Source organism: Zophobas morio, unplaced genomic scaffold, assembly GCF_036711695.1.
Source record: "Zophobas morio isolate AGI-343-1 ecotype UQ-CSIRO unplaced genomic scaffold, CSIRO_AGI_Zmor_V1 ptg000347l, whole genome shotgun sequence".
Classification (NCBI taxonomy): domain Eukaryota; kingdom Metazoa; phylum Arthropoda; class Insecta; order Coleoptera; family Tenebrionidae; genus Zophobas; species Zophobas morio.
In genome coordinates this window covers 1-5,339 of record NW_026972451.1, presented here as the reverse complement: position 1 = coordinate 5,339, position 5,339 = coordinate 1, and the positions used below count along the sequence as shown (strand labels likewise).

The 5,339-nt window shown below is 35.1% G+C and overlaps 1 long non-coding RNA gene across 2 annotated transcripts; it reads right to left on the bottom strand.

Annotated features, from left to right (window-relative positions):
• Window positions 1-2,352: 2,352 nt before the first annotated feature.
• On the bottom strand, window positions 2,353-4,674 carry LOC135120142 (uncharacterized). 2 transcript variants are annotated; one of them, XR_010278532.1, is made up of 6 exons: window positions 4,390-4,674; window positions 3,994-4,280; window positions 3,736-3,938; window positions 3,254-3,691; window positions 2,755-3,173; window positions 2,353-2,696 (listed from the first exon to the last, which is right to left on the bottom strand). It is a non-coding gene; the product is annotated as an uncharacterized LOC135120142 (long non-coding RNA). The 2 variants fall into 2 exon arrangements; XR_010278531.1 differs by having other exon boundaries at window positions 3,254-3,680.
• Window positions 4,675-5,339: the final 665 nt, after the last annotated feature.

Genomic DNA, 5,339 nt, shown 5'->3' with positions numbered 1-5,339 from the left:
CTACGAACGCCAGAATGCATAAAATTGACCTAAACGTCTCCTTTTCCTATTCTGAGTCGATTCTGCATGCTTTAAGTGTGTTTGGTGGCTCCGAACCATCAAAAAACGTTGAAATATAGTTCAAATTCAATAAAAATCGACAAAAATACAGTTTCTAGCTAAAATTTGATGGTTTCGTTGCACTTTCCGAGCCCGTAGGGTATCTGATTGCCTTAAAAGTACAAGAAAACACTTCAAAAGTGACGTTTCTGAAGAATTTTAACAGTTTTCTTGTATCTACGAACGCCAGAATGCATAAAATTGACCTAAACGTCTCCTTTTCCTATTCTGAGTCGATTCTGCATGCTTTAAGTGTGTTTGGTGGCTCAGAACCATCAAAAAACGTTGAAATATAGTTCAAATTCAATAAAAATCGACAAAAATACAGTTTCTAGCTAAAATTTGATGGTTTCGTTGCACTTTCCGAGCCCGTAGGGTATCTGATTGGCTTAAAAGTACAAGAAAACACTTCAAAAGTGACGTTTCTGAAGAATTTTAACAGTTTTCTTGTATCTACGAACGCCAGAATGCATAAAATTGACCTAAACGTCTCCTTTTCCTATTCTGAGTCGATTCTGCATGCTTTAAGTGTGTTTGGTGGCTCAGAACCATCAAAAAACGTTGAAATATAGTTCAAATTCAATAAAAATCGACAAAAATACAGTTTCTAGCTAAAATTTGATGGTTTCGTTGCACTTTCCGAGCCCGTAGGGTATCTGATTGGCTTAAAAGTACAAGAAAACACTTCAAAAGTGACGTTTCTGAAGAATTTTAACAGTTTTCTTGTATCTACGAACGCCAGAATGCATAAAATTGACCTAAACGTCTCCTTTTCCTATTCTGAGTCGATTCTGCATGCTTTAAGTGTGTTTGGTGGCTCCGAACCATCAAAATACGTTGAAATATAGTTCAAATTCAATAAAAATCGACAAAAATACAGTTTCTAGCTAAAATTTGATGGTTTCGTTGCACTTTCCGAGCCCGTAGGGTATCTGATTGCCTTAAAAGTACAAGAAAACACTTCAAAAGTGACGTTTCTGAAGAATTTTAACAGTTTTCTTGTATCTACGAACGCCAGAATGCATAAAATTGACCTAAACGTCTCCTTTTCCTATTCTGAGTCGATTCTGCATGCTTTAAGTGTGTTTGGTGGCTCAGAACCATCAAAAAACGTTGAAATATAGTTCAAATTCAATAAAAATCGACAAAAATACAGTTTCTAGCTAAAATTTGATGGTTTCGTTGCACTTTCCGAGCCCGTCGGGTATCTGATTGGCTTAAAAGTACAAGAAAACACTTCAAAAGTGACGTTTCTGAAGAATTTTAACAGTTTTCTTGTATCTACGAACGCCAGAATGCATAAAATTGACCTAAACGTCTCCTTTTCCTATTCTGAGTCGATTCTGCATGCTTTAAGTGTGTTTGGTGGCTCAGAACCATCAAAAAACGTTGAAATATAGTTCAAATTCAATAAAAATCGACAAAAATACAGTTTCTAGCTAAAATTTGATGGTTTCGTTGCACTTTCCGAGCCCGTAGGGTATCTGATTGGCTTAAAAGTACAAGAAAACACTTCAAAAGTGACGTTTCTGAAGAATTTTAACAGTTTTCTTGTATCTACGAACGCCAGAATGCATAAAATTGACCTAAACGTCTCCTTTTCCTATTCTGAGTCGATTCTGCATGCTTTAAGTGTGTTTGGTGGCTCAGAACCATCAAAAAACGTTGAAATATAGTTCAAATTCAATAAAAATCAACAAAAATACAGTTTCTAGCTAAAATTTCATGGTTTCGTTGCACTTTCCGAGCCCGTAGGGTATCTGATTGGCTTAAAAGTACAAGAAAACACTTCAAAAGTGACGTTTCTGAAGAATTTTAACAGTTTTCTTGTATCTACGAACGCCAGAATGCATAAAATTGACCTAAACGTCTCCTTTTCCTATTCTGAGTCGATTCTGCATGCTTTAAGTGTGTTTGGTGGCTCAGAACCATCAAAAAACGTTGAAATATAGTTCAAATTCAATAAAAATCGACAAAAATACAGTTTCTAGCTAAAATTTGATGCTTTCGTTCAGAGATATGGAGAAGGAGAATGAGCTTCCCCATGCGCAGACGAAATCCTTGGTCTAAAATTGAAAGCAGCCATTTTATCAGTTGACTGTTGCCAACATAATCACAAATCACTAACAGAACTTGATATCCCTAGACAATTGCTTCATTATTGGGCGGGAAGTTTAAAATCATTAATTACAATCACCTAATAATAAATCACAACTAAAATATATTTCACCTTAAACGAATAAATAAACATAATTATACTTCAATATATTTATTGATGCGAAAACAGTACTAATTATGTGTACACATGTCTAACAGAAGTGCCTTGAGCAAGACATGAAAGTCTTTTGCTCAAATGAAACATTCTTATTCGCATGTAGGCATTAATTATTTGTTTAATAAGAATATATAAATGGCCTTCATCGATGGCCACCGTCTCGAGTGCGTGGGTCTTCTAAATTAGGAAAAAGAATGCTGGCATGCCGAAAGTTTTAAAAAATTGTTCATCGCTTGGAAGTTTATCGGTGAGTTGCAAAATTTTTCGTATTAACAGTAACAACAAGTCTTCACAACCCCAGCAAAAGGTTTAATAAGCCCACCTAAAATCAAAATTTTGTTAAGACTTAAAAAATAACTATTGTAAGTATTTGATTTTACCCATGTTTTTTTTGTCCAATAATCTGTAAAAGTGTAAGTCACTTCTTCTTGTTTCAATACAAGAAGAAATGCAGTCTGCGCACTTAAACGTCTTCACCACCATTTTGACAACATAGCTACCAATATATGCCACGTTTTCTGCCACTTCACTCAGCCCAATAAACTTAGACGGTCATAGTCATGATCTGCAAGTGCTTCAGTCAAAATATCGAGATCATATTTTTTCAAGACAAACACGTCAACTGATTGTTGAACATTTGTGCTCTTTTGCTTTGGGCCAATGTTAACAGAGAGCAGACAGGTGGTGCAAAGCACTTTACAATTTCCTCCTTCCCTCGTTATGTTTGTAAATAGAAGCAATCTTCTAAGTTTTACAAAATCGTAGAGGAGTAGGGTTATTGTTTCACCCATTTCTCGATCTGAAAACAGAAAAATAAATACAGATTTGTGTAATTCCAGTGCATAAAAAAGTAATACAATTGTTTTTTTAAAAGCTTACCGCACTGAGCAGAAGAAAATTTCTAGATGATCTTGACTACATTTATGTTAGCAAGTCATTCAACCTCTTACTACTAACAAATTCATCAAAAATTCCCATGAACGACGTAGCGGAAATAACAAAGCCCAGAATTGACGTTTTTCGGGGCGTGCACCACAAAGGCCCGCCAGTGACATCCTTCAAATTCAGAAGATACTCACTGGTGTCGATGAGAAATGGACGCCACATTTCTTCATTGTTTTCTCTCAAAGGTGCCTTAAAATTCTTAGCACGTACACTTCGAGAATTGAGAATATCAAATAAAGAATCTATCCTTCTGATGAATTCTATTGTTGTTTCACAACCTTGAAAGTCACTAATACCAAGATCTTTTAAAAATTCAAGTGCATCCGCAACTCTTGCTAAGAGTTTGTGCTGCTAAACTCACCTATAATAGAACTTAATTATTGTCAATAAGGAATATTGTCAGGAAAACAACTTACTTTCATTTTATGTTTCCATCACTCCAAATGTGCCTTTTTCAACTTGTTTGCAACATTTAGGAATTCATCATTTTGTAATTCATGTAGTTTCTTTATGTAACGCCAGCTTATCACCTTCCCTCCTGTCAGAACTACTTTTTGAGTTCTTGCTTTTACTTCCACTTGTACTGCTACTGCTTTTTCCATGGTATCTCTGCGCAGCACTAAATAATAATTATTAACAGTAGTAAAAAATTCAATATAATAAAATATTCAAACCTTAATGTCCTCTTTACACCTTGAGGTATAATCGATGGAGACTCTTCTCAAATATAGCTGAAGTAGCACTCACAGTACTCATTGAAGTTGAAGAAGCTTCTAGACTTTCATCTAAATTCACACTGGGAATTGCGTTCGATTTCAATCGTTTTCACTCAATTACAACATTGAAATCAGTTGTTGTGAAATGATCTGAGCACACCAGCTTATACTTAGTCAGTTTGAAGCTGTCACCTTTTTTCACAACAATCAGCCACTTTTTTAAAAGTTTTCGATCTTTCGGAAACCTAAAATCAGATATAATAAATATTGATCACATAGTATTGCAATAACCAATTGTTATTAATTATAACTATCTACGTATTCGATTTTAATAAGATAATGAAGAAAACTTACTGATGAAAAGATACACCTTCTGAACGAAATCGTTGACAATTTTTACAGTGAGAAACTGTACAAGACATGTGTGTTGTCAATAATAATGTCCTTTAACACTAACAAGCACGTTCACACGTACACTAACGGTAAAACAAATTAAGTAATAATTTTAACTCCAAATTACAACTGGTTCAACAACGTCGTAACCTCGTAGGTAAACAAAACTTTAAGGTTAACTGATAAAATGGCGGCCCCCATAGTGTACCGATGCGCAGAAGTCGAAGCTCATTCTCCTTCTCCATATCTCTGGTTTCGTTGCACTTTCCGAGCCCGTAGGGTATCTGATTGGCTTAAAAGTACAAGAAAACACTTCAAAAGTGACGTTTCTGAAGAATTTTAACAGTTTTCTTTTATCTACGAACGCCAGAATGCATAAAATTGACCTAAACGTCTCCTTTTCCTATTCTGAGTCGATTCTGCATGCTTTAAGTGTGTTTGGTGGCTCAGAACCATCAAAAAACGTTGAAATATAGTTCAAATTCAATAAAAATCGACAAAAATACAGTTTCTAGCTAAAATTTGATGGTTTCGTTGCACTTTCCGAGCCCGTTGGGTATCTGATTGGCTTAAAAGTACAAGAAAACACTTCAAAAGTGACGTTTCTGAAGAATTTTAACAGTTTTCTTGTATCTACGAACGCCAGAATGCATAAAATTGACCTAAACGTCTCCTTTTCCTATTCTGAGTCGATTCTGCATGCTTTAAGTGTGTTTGGTGGTTCAGAACCATCAAAAAACGTTGAAATATAGTTCAAATTCAATAAAAATCGACAAAAATACAGTTTCTAGCTAAAATTTGATGGTTTCGTTGCACTTTCCGAGCCCGTAGGGTATCTGATTGGCTTAAAAGTACAAGAAAACACTTCAAAAGTGACGTTTCTGAAGAATTTTAACAGTTTTCTTGTATCT